We start from the raw sequence: 18,948 nt of genomic DNA on the forward strand, positions 1-18,948 counted from the left end.
TTGCCATCTTTGGTAGGCAATCCATAAGTGGCTCTCATGATAGTTTCATATGGAAATTTTATTTTATTTCTTGGAAAGTGTTCCATGCCCTTTTTAATGGAAATTGAAATCTAATATTCCCTTCCTTCATATCAATAACCGCACCAACCGTTCTAAGGAAAGGTCTACCAAGAATAATAGGGCAAGAAGGATTGCAATCTATATCAAGAAAAATGAAATCTACGGGCACATAATTCCTATTTGCAACAATAATAACATCATTAATCCTTCCCATAGGTTTCTTAATAGTGGAATCCGCAAGATGCAAGTTTAGAGAGAAATCATCAAAATTACGGAAATCTAGCAAATCACACAAAGTCTTGGGAATAGTAGAGACACTAGCTCCCAAATCACACAAAGCATAAAACTCATGATATTTAATTTTAATTTTAATAGTTGGTTCCCACTCATCATAGAGTTTTCTAGGGGTAGAAACTTTCAACTCAAGTTTTTCTTCATAAGATTGCATCAATGCATCAACAATATGTTCGGTGAAGGCTTTATTTTGACTATAAGCATGTGGAGAATTTAGCACGGATTGCAACAAGGAAATACAATCAATTAAAGAGCAACTTTCATAATTAAATTCCTTGAAATCCAATATAGTGGGTTTAGCAACATCTAGATTTTTATTTCTTTCAATCCCACTTTCATCAATTTCATCATTAAGATCTAAATACTCCGAATTTTTAGAACGCCTTCTAGGTAAAGGAAGATCATATTCAGTTTCATCAAGATTCATATTGCAAAACAAAGATTTAATAGGGGACACATCAATAACTTTTAGATATTCATCTTGATTTTCATAGGAATTGGAGGAACACGCTTTAATAAAGGCATCTTTGGAAGCACGCATCCTAGCGGTTCATTCCTTGCACTCATCAATGGAAATTCTCATGGCTTTGAGAGACTCATTGATATCATGCTTAGGAGGAATAGATCTAAGCTTTAAAGAATCAACCTCAAGAGAAATTCTATCAACGTTTCTAGCCAAATCATGAACTTTAAGCAATTTCTCTTCAAGCAAAGCATTAAAATTCTTTTGTGAATTCATAAACTCTTTAACACTATTCTCAAATTCAGAGGGAATCTTATTATAATTTCCATAAGAGTTGTTGTAGGAATTCCCATAATTATTAGAAGGATTACTAGGATATGGCCTAGGATTAAAATTCCCTCTATAAGCATTGTTACCAAAATTATTCCTACCAACAAAATTCACATCCATAGATTCATTGTTATTCTCAATCAAAGTAGACAAAGGCATATCATTAGGATCAGAAGAAACACTCTTAGAAGCAAATAATTTCATAAGTTCATCCATATTTCCACTCAACACATTGATTTCTTCTATCGCATGCACTTTTTTATTAGAAGATCTTTCAGTATGCCATTGAGAATAATTAACCATAATATTATCTAGGTGTTTAGTAGCATCTCCTAAAGTGATTTCCATAAAAGTGCCTCCCGCGGCGGAATCTAAAAGATTTCTAGAAGTAAAATTCAATCCGGCATAAAAAATTTGTATGATCATCCACAAATTCAAACCATGAGTAGGGCAATTACGTATTATTAATTTCATTCTCTCCCAAGCTTGTGCAACATGTTCATGATCAAGTTGTTTAAAGTTCATAATATCGTTTCTAAGAGAGATGATCTTAGCGGGAGGAAAATACTTAGAGATAAAAGCATCTTTGCACTTGTTCCATGAATCAATACTATTCTTCGACAAAGACGAAAACCAAGCTTTAGCACGATCTCTAAGCGAAAAAGGAAATCGCTTCAATTTAACGACATCATTATTGACATCCTTTTTCTTTTGCATACCACATAAATCAAGGAAGCTATTCAGATGAGTAGTGGCATCTTCACTAGTAAGGCCGGCGAATTGATCTTTCATAACAAGATTCAACAAAGCAGTATTAATTTCACAAGATTCAGCATCGGTAAGAGGAGCAATCGGAGTGCTAAGGAAATCATTATTATTGGTATTGGTGAAGTCACACAATTTAGTAGTATCTTGAGCCATCGCGACAAACAAGCAATCTAACACACGAGAAAACAAAAAGCAAGCGGGCAAAAGAGGCAAATAGAGAGGGAGGATAGAGAGAGAGAGAGGGGGGGCGAATAAAAAGGCAAGGTGAATTGGGGGGAGAGGAAAACGATAGGCAAATGGCAAATAATGTGATGCGAGAGACAGGGATTGTGATGGGTACTTGGTATGTTGACTTTTTGCGTAGACTCCCTGGCAACGGCGCCAGAAATCCTTCTTGCTACGTCTTGAGCTTGCGGTGGTTTCCTCGGAAGTGGAAGCGATGATGCAGCAGAGTAGCGTAAGTATTTCCCTCAGTTTTTGAGAACCAAGGTATAAATCCAGTAGGAGGCCACGCTCAAGTCCCTCGTACCTGCACAAAACGATAGCTACTCGCAACCAACGTGATTAGGGGTTGTCAATCCCTTCACGGTCACTTACGAGAGTGAGATCTGATAGATATAATATTTTTGGTATTTTTGGTATAAAGATGCAAAGTAACAAGTAAAAGCAATGTAAAAAGCAAAGCAAGATTAAAGTGATGGAGATTGATATGATGAGAATAGACCCGGGGGCCATAGGTTTCACTAGTGGCTTCTCTCAAGAGCAAAAGTATTCTACCGTGGGTGAACAAATTACTGTTGAGCAATTGACAGAATTTAGCATAGTTATGAGAATATCTAGGCATGATCGTGTATATAGGCATCACGTCCGTGACAAGTAGATCGAAATGATTCTGCATCTACTACTATTACTCAACTCATCGACCTCTATCCAGCATGCATCTGGAGTATTAAGTTAAAAACAGAGTAACGCCTTAAGCAAGATGACATGATGTAGACAGATAAATTCATGCAATATGAAATAAACCCCATCTTGTTATCCTCGATGGCAACGATACAATACGTGCCTTGCTGCCCCTTCTGTCACTGGGTAAGGACACCTCAAGTCGAACCCAAAGCTAAGCACTTCTCCCATGGCAAGAACTACCAATCTAGTTGGCCAAACCAAACGGATAATTCGAAGAGACTTGCAAAGATAACCAATCATACATAAAAGAATTCAGAGAAGATTCAAATATTATTCATAGATAGACATGATCATAAACCCAAAATTCATCGGTCTCAACAAACACACCGCAAAAACAAGATTACATCGAATAGATCTCCACAAGAGAGGAGGAGAACTTTGTATTGAGATCCAAAAAGAGATAAGAAGCCATCTAGCTACTAACTATGGACCCGAAGGTCTGAGGTAAACTACTCACACTTCATCGGAGAGGCTATGATGATGTAGAAGCCCTCCGTGATGACGGCCCTCTTCCGGCGGAGCTCTGGAACAGGCCCCAAGATGGGATCTCGTGGATATAGAAAGTTGCCGCGGCGGAATTAGGTTTTTGGCTCCTGTTCTGATCGTTTGGGGGTACGTGTGTATATATAGGAGGAAGAAGTATGTCAGTGGAGCACCGAGGGGCCCACGAGGCAGGGGGCGCGCCCTAGGGGGGCGCGCCCCCCACCCTCGTGACCGCCTCTTTTGTTCCTTGGAGCAGGGTCCAAGTCTCGTGGATCACGTTCGGCGAGAAAATCACGTTCCCGAAGGTTTTATTCTGTTTGATATTCCGTTTCTTCGAAACACCGAAATAGGCAAAAAAACAGCAATTCTGGGCTAGGCCTCCGGTTAATAGGTTAGTCCCAAAAATAATATAAAAGTGGAAAATAAAGCCCAATATAGTCCAAAATAGTAGATAATATAGCATGGAGCAATCAAAAATTATAGATACGTTGGAGACGTATCAATGATCGGTGAGCCATAGAAAATAAATGGATCTTTAATAAGAAGACAGACGCGGATGGTAATGTGACCATCTATAAGGCTCAGCTTGTCGCTAAGGGTTATTGATAAGTTCAAGGGGTTGACTACGATGAGACTTTCTCACCCGTAGCGAAGCTGAAGCCCGTCCGAATCATGTTAGCCATTGCCGCATTCTATGATTATGAGATATGGCAAATGGACGTCAAAATAACATTCCTTAATGGTTTCCTTAAGGAAGAATTGTATATGATGCAGCCGGAAGGTTTTGTCGATCCTAAGAATGCTGACAAGGTGTGCAAGCTCCAACGCTCAATCTATGGGCTGGTGCAAGCCTCTCGGAGTTGGAACATTCGATTTGATGAGATGATCAAAGCATTTGGGTTTACGTAGACTTATGGAGAAGCCTGTGTTTACAAGAAAGTGAGTGGGAGCTCTTTAGCATTTCTCATATTATATGTGGCTGACATACTATTGATGGGAAATGATATAGAATTCTTGGAAAGAATAAAGGCCTACTTGAACAAGTGTTTTTCAATGAAGGACCTTGGAGAAGATGCTTATATATTAGGCATCAAGATCTATAGAGATAGATCGAGACGCCTCATTGGTCTTTCACAAAGTACATACCTTGACAAGATATTGAAGAAGTTCAATATGGATCAGTCCAAGAAGGGGTTCTTGCCTGTATTGCAAGCTATGAGATTGAGCACGGCTCAATGCCCGACAACGGCAGAAGATAGAGAAAAGATGAGTGTCATCCCCTATGCCTCGGCCATAGGGTCTATTATGTATGCCATGCTATGTACCAGACCTGATGTAAACCTTGTCGTGAGTTTGGTAGGAAGGTACCAAAGTAATCCCGGCATGGAACACTGGACAGCGGTCAAGAATATCCTGAAGTACCTAAAAAGGACTAAGGATATGTTTCTCGTCTATGGAGGTGACGAAGAGCTCATCGTAAAGGGTTACGTCGATGCTAGCTTCAACACAGATCTGGATGACTCTAAGTCACAAACCGGATACATGTATATTTTGAATGGTGGGGCAGTCAGCTGGTGTAGTTGCAAGCAAAGCGTCGTGGCGGGATCTACATGTGAAGCGGAGTACATGGCAGCCTCGGAGGCAGCACAAGAAGCAATCTGGATGAAGGAGTTCATTACCGACCTAGGAGTTATTCCCAAAGCGTCGGGCCCGATGACTCTCTTCTGTGACAACACTGGAGCTATTGCCCTTGCCAAGGAGCCCAGGTTTCCCAGGTAGACCAAGCATATCAAGCGTCGCTTCAACTCCATTCGTGAAAATGTTCAAAATGGAGACATAGATATTTGTAAAGTGCATACGGACCTGAATGACGCAGATCCGTTGACTAAACCTCTTCCTCGAGCAAAACATGATCAACACCAGAACTCTATGGGTGTTCGATTCATCACAATGTAACTAGATTATTGACTCTAGTGCAAGTGGGAGACTGTTGGAAATATGCCCTAGAGGCAATAATAAAATGGTTATTATTATATTTCCTTGTTCATGATAATTGTCTATTGTTCATGCTATAATTGTGTTATCCGGAAATCGTAATACATCTGTGAATACATAGACCACAACATGTCCCTAGTGAGCCTCTAGTTGACTAGCTCGTTGATCAATAGATGGTTACGATTTCCTGACCATGGACATTGGATGTCATTGATAACGGGATCACATCATTAGGAGAATGATGTGATGGACAAGACCCAATCCTAAGCATAGCGCAAGATCGTGTAGTTCGTTTGCTAAAGCTTTTCTAATGTCAAGTATCTTTTCCTTAGACCATGAGATTGTGCAACTCCCAGATACTGTAGGAATACTTTGGGTGTGCCAAACGTCACAACGTAACTTGGTGACTATAAAGGTGCACTACGGGTATCTCTAAAAGTGTCTGTTGGATTGGCATGAATCGAGACTGGGATTTGTCACTCCGTTTGACGGAGAGGTATCTCTGGGCCCACTCGGTAAGACATCATCGTAATGAGCTCAATGTGACTAAGGGTTGATCACGGGATGATGTGTTACGCAACGAGTAAAGTGACTTGCCGGTAACGAGATTGAACGAGGTATTGGGATACCGACGATCGAATCTTGGGCAAGTAACATACCGATTGACAAAGGGAATTGTATACGGGATTGATTGAATCCTCGACATCGTGGTTCATCCAATGAGATCATCGTGGAACATGTGGGAGCCAACATGGGTATCCAGATCCCGCTGTTGGTTATTGGCCGGAGAGTTGTCTCGGTAATGTCTGCATGGTTCCCGAACCCGTAGGGTCTACACACTTAAGGTTTGATGATGCTAGGGTTATTAGGAAGATTTGTATGTGATTACCGAATGTTGTTCGGAGTCCCGGATGAGATCCCGGACGTCACGAGGAGTTCCCGAATAGCCCGGAGGTGAAGATTTATATATGGGAAGTCATCATACGGTCACCGGAAATATTCGGTGGTATACCGGTATTGTACCGGGACCACCGGATGGGTTCCGGGGATCCACCGGGAGGGTCCACCTGCCCCGGAGGGCCTTATGTGCTGTAGGTGGAAGGGAATCATCCCTTGGTGGGCTGGGAACCATTCCCCCTAGGGCCCATGCGCCTAGGGTTTGGGGGGAACCCTAAAGGGGGGCGCCCCCCCTTGCTTGGGGGGTAGGCCCCCTCCCCCTTGGCCCCCCCTCTAGATCTCATCTAGAGGGGCCGGCCCCCTTCCCCTTCTCCCTATAAATAGAGGGGCGAGGGGAGGGCTGCAACACGACATCCAAGGCGTAGCCCCTCCCCTCCCCAACACCTCTCCTCCTCCGCGTGAGCTTGGCGAAGCCCTGCCGGAGAAATGCCACTCCATCACCACCACGCCGTCGTGCTGCTATTGGAGCCTTCTTCCTCAACCTCTCCCTCCTCCTTGCTGGATCAAGGCGTGGGAGACGTCACCGGGCTGCACGTGTGTTGAACGCGGAGGCACCGTTGTTCGGTGCTTAGATCGGATTCGGTCGCGATCTGAATCGCTACGTGTACGACTCCTCCAACCGCATTCTTGCAACGCTTCTGACTCGTGATCTTCAAGGGTATGAAGATGCACTCCCCTCTCGTTGCTAGTTACTCCATAGATTGATCTTGGTGATGCGTATAAATTTTTTAATTTCTGCAACGATCCCCAACATCTTATCCATCACATCATTCTCCTAATGATGTGATCCCGTTCATCAAATGATAACGCATGTCAATGGTTAGGAAACTTAACCATCTTTGATTAACGAGCTGGTCTAGTAGAGGCTTAATAGGGACACTGTGTTTTGTCTATGTATCCACACATGTATCAAATTTCCGGTTAATACAATTCTAGCATGAATAATAAATATTTATCATGATATAAGGAAATATAAAATAACAACTTTATTATTGCCTCTAGGGCATATTTACTTCAAATTGTACAATGTATATTATTAGATTTACTATTTACTATTAGGGTTTAGGGTCAGGTCTAGTGTCTAGGTTTGCTTTTATTAATTTGCGATCAGTTTCGATGCCAATACTATTTGTACCTTGTAGATGATTAGGGTTTAGGGTTTGTATGGTTAGTTTTATTAAAAATTTGCAACATTGTCCTTTCAAAACTTTTGACCTAAAATTATTCTCATGCACTCAACACAACTACTTTTATTGACAATGATATTACAATAATGATCTATGACTCAATTAAATTTCTGTAATATTTAAGTTCCATATGAAGAAACATGGATTTTAAAGTCCATAAAATCCAGTTTCAGCATTTGTAACTTGTGTAAACAGATTTCTACACATACATGTGCTCCCACTGTTTACACATGCATCATAAGATTGCAGTTCATACAATTTCAAATTAATAATACTCATCGTTTCAGACAGAAAAGTTGTTTGAAGATAACAAATAGCCAATGCGAACACAAGCAACAAAGACAAATATCAAATATCAGAATGACCAACTATACCACACATTAAATTTTTTTTTTGAAAAAACAAGATCGCTACCAAGGACTAAACAAGAAAATGAAGCTTTGTGGCCGAATCTATACCTGTTTGCACCAAATATACTGTTGTGGGGCTTCTTGTCTTGAAGGCTTCAATCTGTGAGGACACAAGATGATCTTTTTCCTTTCGCGTACTCAAATAATGCCTGACAGTGGATATTCCGTGTTGATGAACAGGAAAGAAGAACAAAGAGGAAGCAACAAGAGCACCAGAACTAGGGCATGGTGAATCATTTTTTCCTTATCTATTCTATAAGTCTATGTTATTTCTCGTTTTCACTGTTAAAGCACCCCATAAAACATGTATACGGTCCCACACGAACAGGTATATCTACATGATATACGAACACATTACAGATAAAAAAATAGAATTTTTCTATACATCCCCAAATATGTGAATCTTGGTGCACATCAAAGACAAAGAATTCGTGTGCACCCGCACTTGCGTGCCCTCAATCCCCTCCCTATGAGCATGCTTGTTTGTTTGTTAGCATGCCAGCAACTGCCCCCTCCCTCTCCTCCACCTCGTCGTCCCCGGAGACGTGCACCGGCTAAGCCTGGGCGTGATGGGGACGGCGGGGATCTGGGTTGCATCCCCGCGATCTGGAGGGATTGGCGGCAACAGAGCGCCCTTGATCTTCGTTGTCCCGGCAGTTCGACGCTACCCCGGCGGCTTCGTAGGGGGGCGCACCGGGAGGAGAGTTAGCCGAGTGGCGGTTCTTGATCCCCGAAGCAACGACTTCGGTCATGGCAGTGGCGGCATCCCCTCCGCCAGGGATGACGGGCCAGGTGGTGGGTCCTCATGGCGGCGCCGGTGGTAGCGGATCTTGGGATCCTGCTCCTAGGGACGTCATAGGACGCGCGTGGCAGTCGGAGCTTCCTCCGGCGTCGACGACGCTGGACGTGGGATCGCGGCGGTTGTTGCCGTTGTATGGGCGACGATAGTGGCTAGGGCGACGGTGGGTGCTCCCTGTATTGCCCGGAATTGGGGCGCCGACCCCTCTTCATCAACGATAGTGGACTCTAGGATCATGTGGCGATTCAGAGTCTGGATCCCGAGGTGGTGATGGCCTTCTGAGGCTGGTGGCAGTATGGGACGTTGTAACACCCTCGATGCGACTATAGCTCCCACGTGTCGAGGCACGACTTAGAGACATAATCGCATTGAAGGCATATGTCGCAAGTTAGGAAATGTTCACAACATCCCATGTAATGTAAATAATAAAGGGGAGAACATAGTTGGCTTACACTCGCCACGTCAATCAAGTACATAAATATACTACATCATACAAAACACTCATGGCCCGACTACGGCACCAAAATAGAAGAAAACCCAACACGCGACAACGGTCCCGAATCGAACCCCAACTAGGCACCACTACTGATCATCAGGAAAAGACACGTAGTAACGCTGAGAGTCCTCGTCGAACTCCCACTTGAGCTCGTACTCGTCACCTGGAGCGGATACACCTGGACCTGCATCTGGAGTTATAGTATCTGTGAGCCACAGGGACTCAGCAATCTCGCACCCTCACGATCAAGACTATTTAAGCTTATAGGAAGGATAGGCAAATATATATGTGGAGCTGCAGCAAGCGACTAGCATATGTGGTGGCTAACTTATACGCAAAAGAGAGCGAGAAGAGGAGGCAAAGCGCGAGCGAGAATCTAGAAGAACAACCTGCGCAAGCATAACTCCAACACCGTGTCCACTTCCCGGACTCCGCCGGAAAGGGGCCATCACGGTAACACACACGGTTGATTCATTTTAATTAAGTTTATGTTTAAGTTATCTACAACCGGACATTAACAAATTCCCATCTGCCCATAACCGCGGGCACGGCTTTCGAAAGTTCAATCCCTGCAGGGGAGTACCAACTTAGCCCATGACAAGCTCTCACGGTCAACGAAGGAATAGACCTCCTCCCAAGACGTTCCGATCAGACTCGGTATCTCGGTAACTCAAGACACTTCGACAGGTTAAAACAAGACCAGCAACACCGCCCGAATGTGCCGACAAATCCCGATAGGAGCTGCACATATCTCTTTCTCAGGGCACACTCAGATTGTCTTAGGTACGGGTAGGCCAGCCCAGAGTTGCCCCTGGTGGCCACCGGCAGCTGACAGGTGGACCAACACTCAGAGGAGCACTGGCCCGGGGGGGGGGGGTAAAATAAGATGACCCTTGAGTCTGCAGAACCCAAGGGAAAGACAAGGGCTAGGTGGCGAATGGTAAAACCAATGTTGGGCATTGCTGGAAAAGCTTTAATCGAGGCGAAATATCAAGGGGTTCCCATTGTAACCCAACCGCGTAAGGAACGCAAAATCCGGGAACATAACACCGATATGACGGGAACTAGGGCGGCAAGAGTGGAACAAAACACTAGGCGAGAGGCCGAGCCTTCCACCCTTTACCAAGTATATAGATGCATTAAGATAACATAGCAATATAATGATATCCCAACAAGTAAATAAATGTTCCAACAAGGAACGGCCTCCAATCTTCACCTGCAACTAGCAACGCTATAAGAGGGGCCGAGCAAAGCGGTAACATAGCCAATCAATGGTTTGCTAGGACAAGGTGGGTTAGAGGATTGACATGGCAATTTGGAGGCTGACAAGAAACTGGTAGGCATCGTAGCATTGGCATGGCAAAGTGCGAGCAAACTAGCATAGCGAAGATAGTAGTGATTTCGAGGGTATGATCATCTTGCCTGCAAAGCTGTCAGAGTTGACTGGATCCTCAAGAGCAAACTCAACGGGCTCCTCGTTAGCGAACTCGTCTCCCGGCTCTAACCAAACAAGACAAACAAGCAACAAGGATACAATCAACCACGTGCAAGAACAAGCAATATGATGAAATGATGATATGCTATGCGGGATGCGATGCGGGATGCAAAATGCAAGATATGACAGGAAATTCATGAACCTGGCCTCAACTTGGAATTCCAAGGGTGCCACTGGAAAGATGAGATGAAATCGCTTGAAAATGATATAAAGATCATCGGAATCGGAGTTACGGTTTGGAAATGGCAAGCGTTTTAAGATATGACACCGGTCTGCGATTTACAGCAAGTAGGCAACTAAATGTAACGAAATGAACATGCTACAGCACCCAAACATGACAACAAAATGCATGGCAGGGATGCACACAAGAAGCTTAAAAAAATACTAGCACTGAGCCACGGCCAATTCATCCATTATGGGGTTCAAACAAGCATGGCAAAAACGTAAATGCAAAACAGATCTCAGACTTACTGAAATTAACACTTGTCTGGAATTTCAGATCACGAAGCCCTCTTCGGAGCAGCAAAACAACATGATACATGACCTGATTATGATAAATAATAATATGGCATGGAGCTGCTCAACAAGCTTAACAAAAGACCCAAAGTGACCTGGGGCCAAAAGGGTCCACAAAATATACTAACGGGCACACGAACATAGCTAAAACACAATCAGTTTTCAGACTTAGTGAAAACTGAGACATGCTGAAATATAACTCACGAAGGCATGTAAACAAGCTCGATGCACTCACTACGGTGCAAGTCATGGCAAGACAAGCATACATCCATTAAGAAGGCACACAATTCTAGCTAGAAAATGCAAGAACAATGGCATAGCATGCACGGATCAACTACAATAACATCGGCAAAATCGCAAACAAGTTGACGATCTGCCCAGATTCACCACAAAGCAAAAGTAGAGCTTGATTGACTCAAGCTAGGGTGCTCCATAATTTCAAACAAAGACACGGATGGATAGAGCATAACATGTTTAACAAAACTCCTTTACTGATCATCCTCAAAAGAGACACGAATCACTAGGAAAGAAGCTGAACATATGACATCATGAACTAAATAATCCCAGACTTAGTGAAAACTACTAAGTCCCAGAAAACAGATTTACCGGGTGCCTCACTTTGCAAGCTTGCAAAAGTTACCACACACATCCTAAAAATGCATGGTGCACCTCTGGAAATAAGACAAAATCCTTAACAAAACATATGAAGGACTCGCAGGCATATCATGCACACAATAAACATGGCAAAAATGACAAAAGTCTAAGATGAACTAGCAGATCTGACAATTAACTGACGAAGCCTCCTACTAACAGCATTTCGGGCATCAAGATGAACTCAAATGAAAATGATGCAATGGAATGAAATGATGTACTCATCGAGATGAACATCGATATACTATATGCCCAAATCGGAGCTACGGATGCGGAGATACGGCCGGTCAAAGTATGCACAAAAATTAGGGTTCGGAGGGAAAGTCAACCGAGATTCCAGATCTCAGATCTGCACGGATTACGATGTTCGCTGGAGGGAGCACTGTAGCTGGCCGGAAATGTCACGGTGGCGGCCGGACCTTGATGAGGGGAGGAGGAGGCGGCGGATCTCGCCGGATCCGAGGCCGGACCGGTGCTCCGGCGAGGCAGGGAGCCTCGGGATGCGCGACGGCCGGCGACGCGTGGAGGCGGCGGCGGTCGCGGCGGCCCGGTGCGGCAGCGGCCGGTGAAGGAGGCAGCGGGGCGCGGCTGAGGAGGCGGCGGGGCGGATCGGCAGCAGGGACGAAGGCCCCGGGCGGCGGCGCGGTCAACGGGCCTCGGGGGCCCCTCTTGGGCCTCCCTGGCCGGCGGCGGCGGGGAACTGGGGACCGGGCGCGGCAAATGCGAGGCTACCACGTGGCGGCGGACGGCGGGATTTTCGTCCGGCGGCGGGCGGACACGTCCGGCGGCGCAGAGATCTGTTTTTTTAGGGTCTCGGGGAGAGGGGAGATCCGAAAACGGAGGGGTCTTTAAATAGGCATAAGTGGAGCTAGGAGAGTCCAAATGAGGTGCGGTTTTCGGCCACGCGATCGTGATCGAACGCTCTAGGACATGAAGCAGAGTTTGGTGGGTTTTGGGCCAAATTGGAGGGGTGTTGGGCTGCAACACACACGAGGCCTTTTCGGTCCCTCGGTTAACCGTTGGAGTATCAAACGAAGTCCAAATGGTACGAAACTTGACAGGCGGTCTACCGGTAGTAAATCAAGGCCGCATGACAAGTCTCGGTCCAATCCGGAAATGTTTAATCCCCACACACGAAAGAAAGTTAGAAATGACCACCGGAGGAGAACGAAGCGCCGGAATGCAAAACGGACAACGGGGAGAATGCTCGAATGCATGAGACGAACACGTATGCGAATGCAATGCACATGATGACATGATAAGAGATGCATGAAAACGAAAAACAACACACGGAGACAAAGACCCGAACCCTAGAAATAAATATAACTTAACGCTGGAAACGGTAAGAGTTGGAGTACAAATAGGGAAAGTTACATCCGGGGTGTTACAACACTCCACCACTACAAAAAGATCTCGTCCCGAGATCTAGGACTGAAAGAACTCCAGGTACTCAGAACGGAGGTGATCCTTGCGTTCCCGGGTAGCTTCACGGTCGGAATGGTGTGACCACTTGACTTTGAGAAATTTGATTGACTTGTTGCGAGTCTTGCGTTCAGTCTCTTCAAGAATAGCAACTGGGTGCTCACGATAAGAGAGATCTTCGTGGAGCTCAATGTCCTCGAAGTTGACGGTGCGGTCAGGAGTCTTGAAGCACTTTCGAAGCTAAGAGACATGGAACACGTCATGAACATTTGCGAAGTTTGAAGGAATCTCGAGTTGATAGGCGAGGTCGCCTCTCTTGCTGACAATCTTGAAAGGTCCCACGTATCTAGGGGCAAGCTTCCCTTTGATACCGAAGTGACGAGTACCCTTCATAGGAGAGACGCGGAGGTAAGCATGAACTCCGATCTCGAAAGCCAAATCACGGTGCTTACTATCATAGTAGCTCTTCTGGCGGGATTGGGCTGCTTTGAGGTTATCACGAATGACTTTGCACATTTCTTCTGCTTCTGTGATTAAGTCATTACCCAGCAGCTGACATTCACCGGTTTCAGACCAGTTGAGAGGGGTACGGCACTTCCTGCCATACAGAATTTCAAAAGGGGCCTTGCCCGAACTTGCTTGAAAACTGTTGTTATAGGAGAATTCAGCATAAGGAAGACAATCCTCCCACTTCATGCCGAAGGAGATCACACAAGCCCTGAGCATATCTTCAAGAATCTGGTTGACACACTCGACTTGACCGCTTGTTTGAGGATGGAAAGTAGTGCTGAAGCGGATGTTAGTGCCCATGGCCTTCTGGAAAGAATCCCAAAACTTCAAGGTAAAGATGCTGCCACGGTCTGAAGATATCACTTGAGGAATACCGTGCAGAGAGACAATATGCGAGGTATAGAGTTCCGCCATTTGAGCTGCAGTGATCGACTCTTTGATAGGCAGAAAGTGAGCCACTTTGGTGAGCTTGTCGATGACAACGAATATAGTATCATTGCCACGCTTGGACTTTGGAAACCCAGTCATGAAGTCCATTTCAATGTGGTCAAACTTCCATTCTGGAATGGCAAGAGGTTGGAGGAGACCCACTGGCCTTTGGTGTTCTGCCTTCACTCTTCTGTAGACATCACATTCATTCACGAATTGAGCGATCTCACGCTTCATTCGAGTCCACCAATAAGCTTGCTTGAGGTCCTGATACATCTTCGTGCTCCCAGGGTGAATGGAGAGGAGAGAATTGTGAGCCTCGTTCATGATCACTTTACGGAGGTCACCTTTGGGCACAACAATACGATCCTCGAAGAAGAGAGTGTCCTTGTCATCAAGGCGGTAGCACTTGTACTTGGACTGACTCTTGGCAATCCCAATCTTCACCTTTTTCACCATAGCATCAAGAAGCTGGGCTTGGCGAATCTGGTCTTCTAAGGTAGGAGAGACTTGAAGGTTGGCGAGGAAACCTTGAGGAACAACTTGCAGATTAAGTTTGCGGAAAGCTTCACAAAGCTCGGGTTGATAAGGCTTAAGAATCAGACTGTTGCAGTAAGCCTTCCTGCTCAAAGCGTCAGCAATCACATTTGCCTTGCCTGGAGTATACTCGATACTCGGATTATACTCTTGAATCATTTCGACCCATTGAGTTTGCCTGAGATTGAGATTAGGCTGAGTGAAGATGTACTTGAGACTCTTGTGATCAGTGAAAATATCCACTTTTCTTCCCAATAGAAGATGTCTCCAAGTCAACAGAGCATGCACAACTGCCGCCAACTCGAGATCATGAGTGGGGTAGTTCTTCTCATTAGGCTTCAACTGGCGAGAGGTATAAGCAACAACTTTCTTCTCTTGCATCAAAACTGCACCGAGACCTTGGAGAGAGGCATCACAAAAGACCTCGTACGGCTTGGATTCATCAGGCAGAGTCAGAACTGGAGCAGTGACCAATTTCTCTTTCAAAGTGTTGAAAGAAATATCACACTCCGGAGACCAAACGTACTTGACGTGCTTCTGAAGAAGATTAGAGAGAGGCTTCGCGATCTTAGAAAAGTTTTCAACGAATGTTCGGCAATAGCTTGCGAGACCAAGAAAACTGCGGAGTTGCTTCACGTTTTGAGGAGGTTCCCAATTCACAATTGCAGACACCTTCTCAGGATTCATGGCAATGCCCTTGGCAGAGATGATATGACCAAGATAAAGAACCTCATCGAGCCAAAATTCACACTTGGAGAAATTGGCGTAGAACTGATGTTCCCTGAGCTTATCGAGAACCAAACGCAAATGGTTGGTATGATCTTCCTTGTTCTTCAACAAAACCAGAATATCGTCGAGATAGACCAAAACAAAGTCATTGGTGTAGGCATTGAAGATGAAGTTCATCATGCGAGAGAACGTCGGAGGAGCATTGGCGAGGCCAAAAGACATGACAGTGTATTCATATGAACCAAAGCTTGTTCTGAATGCTGTCTTGGGAATATCTTCTTCACGAATGCGAATCTGGTGATAACCCATACGGAGATCAAGCTTGGAGAATACTTGGGCACCTTTGAGTTGTTCGAACAGCTCATTGATGTTGGGAAGTGGGTATTTGTTCTTGATGGTCTTCTTGTTCACTGGACGGTAATCAACACAAAGTCGGTCCATTCCATCCTTCTTCTTCACAAAAAGAACACCACAACCCCACGGTGAAGAACTAGGCCGGATGAGACCCATTCTTTCTTGCTCATCGAGTTGCTTCTTCAGCTCCTTCAACTCTTCAGGTCCGAGCTTGTAAGGACGTTTGCACATAGGTTCCGTGCCAGGCTCAAGTTCAATAACGAATTCAACTGGCCGGTGTGGAGGCATTCCTGGGAGCTCTTCTAGAAAGACGTCTTTATATTCGCAAATGACTAGAATTTGAGAGATGGCATCCAATTCACCCTTCTCATTGAGAGAAAACAAACGGATAGTATTATCCTGAGCGGCAAAGACAATTACATCCTCAGACGAATGAGTCAATTGAATCTGCCTGGCTGCACAATCAAGCTGAGCCTTGTGCTTAGAAAGCCAATCCATTCCGAGAATAAGATCAATATCCGAGTCACCGAGAACCGTTGGAGAAGATAGAAACTTGTAGTCACCCAAAGTGATAGTAACATCCGGAGCAATGGAGTTAGCATGCATGCGCTTACCGGGAGAGACAACTGCTAAAGGACTAGGCAAAATTTGCAAAGGCAAACCATGCTTAGATGAAAACGGTCTCGAAATGAAACAATGCGATGCACCCGTGTCAAAAAGAACTTTTGCAGGAACATCGTTAATAGGAAGGTTACCCATGATCACATCTGACGAGTCCTCTGCCTGAGCTGCATTCCTCAAATTGACCTTGGCATGCTTGGGGTTATGCTTGACCACAGCTGTACTTGCCGATCTGACAGGAGGAGGAGGAGGAAGACGCCTCTGGTTGAAACACTTGTTGGCATAGTGACCCTTCTGTTGGCACTTGTTGCACGTGACCTCTGAAAGCGGACGGTGATACGGAGCACTCGATCTTGGAGCTTGAGACGAAGTCTTGTTCTGAAAGCCTGGGTTGGGTGGGTGGGAAGAACCACTGCCACCTTTGCTCTTCTGCTGATACGGCTGACGGAACGGAGGAGGAGGAAGCCAGAACTTCTGCTGCTTGGCCACTTGAGTAGAGGAAGAAGGAGTAACATCTCTAACTCGCTTCCTGGAAGCATCACACCTCAACTTCGCAGCCTCTTGCTTCAGTGCCATGTTGTAGAACTCATCATATCTCAAGGGCTCAAAGAGGACAAGAGCGAGCTGAATTTCTTCTCTGAGACCACCCCTGAACTGATATATCATGCTCTTCTCATCAGGCACGTCCTGCTTGGCAAAGCAGGCAAGCTTCTGGAACAACTTGTTGTAGTCATAGACAGACAAAGAGCCTTGCTTCAGATTGCGGAATTCCTCACGCTTGCTTTCAACCACGCTCTGCGGAATATGATGAGCTCGGAAATCTCGACGGAAATCATCCCAAGTGATAACACGTCCACCTCTGGAGTCCTTGTACTGCTGGAACCATTCTGCAGCTTGATCTTTGAGTTGGAAGGAAGCGAACTTGACAAAGTCCTCAGGCCTGACGTTACTGCACTCGAAATGCTTACACAGATCCACAAGCCAATCGTCAGCATCGGTTGCCTCAACACAATTGCTGAAAGTCTTTGGCCCGTTAGCCAGGAACTGGTTGAGTGTAGCAAAGTGACTCTGATTGCTGCCTTGATTCCCTTGACTGCCTTGATTGCGCTCTTGGAGAATTTGCATGATCAGCTGTGTGTTTGCATTGGTTGCGGCCATCACAGCTTGCCATGCCTCTGGAGGAGGTGGAGGTGGTGGCGGATCAGGATTCGGAGTCGTGCGCGTTGGAGGAGCCATCCTGAAGAGGTTGACCACCATTAGCACATTGACAGATAAATATTGAAGCTGAATCCAACGGAATGAAAATTGCAACATATAGTCTTCACATCCGAACAAAATGAACGAATGCATTCCTCTTGAAATGGTCACATATCCATAAATTGAGAAGCCACGTAGAATTAAGGTAGAGAAATAAATCAACAAGGTACGGATCAAGAACGAATAATCGGTAAGAAATGCCAATCTCAAACCAATATCCGTGGAAGAAGAACTAGCGCTACTAGAATTCCCACCTATGAAACTCCCGAACCTTTATGGTTATGCAATCAGGTGTTGGGGATACAGGGGAAGCATAATATCTCACCCAAACTAGCAAATCCTACATCCAGCTGTATCCATCCTTCAACACATAACCAAGAAACCTTCGGAAACCATCTACCTCAACCTTCGAAAAGCATCCGTTATACGAGTTATGGAGATACTCCTGAACTCCCGCCCCAGTACTGGGTGGCGTCGAGGTTATCTCACGAACGAACTGCATAAAAGAGATTTTCGATGTCGGCGAACAGATCTCAAGTATTCCAGAATTGCAACGATAAAATTATGATGACAACACCTCAGAGCTCAACTCCCCGGGACACTTCCACTAAACCCCTAACAGGAGGCACCAAGTCAATGTTCTCATCATAAGCCATCGGAACGATTCCAAGATACTCGCGTGATCCTAAATTTTTTTTAGTGAAATTTGAGAAGAAAAGAGTCAAAACTCTACGTCAGGATGCCTTACCAGAGCGATGAGGAGACTGGGAAGTAAAAAGAATTCCTAAGCTCTCCGATATATAATTCCTAAATGACTCAAAACATTTTTCTAGACACAACTCGGCTGCTAAAAACGATCAAGCAATGGGGCTCCTAAGGTCGGGGAAGGCTCTGATTACCAACTTGTAACACCCTCGATGCGACTATAGCTCCCACGTGTCGAGGCACGACTTAGAGACATAATCGCATTGAAGGCATATGTCGCAAGTTAGGAAATCTTCACAACATCCCATGTAATGTAAATAATAAAGGGGAGAACATAGTTGGCTTACACGCGCCACGTCAATCAAGTACATAAATAACATTACATCATCCAAAACACTCATGGCCCGACTACGGCGCCAAAATAGAAGAAAACCCAACATGCGACAACGGTCCCGAATCGAACCCCAACTAGGCACCACTACTGATCATCAGGAAAAGACACGTAGTAACACTG

This window comes from Triticum urartu, chromosome 3A (genome assembly GCF_056163025.1).
Source record: "Triticum urartu cultivar PI428250 chromosome 3A, HENAU_Tu73, whole genome shotgun sequence".
Taxonomy (NCBI): domain Eukaryota; kingdom Viridiplantae; phylum Streptophyta; class Magnoliopsida; order Poales; family Poaceae; genus Triticum; species Triticum urartu.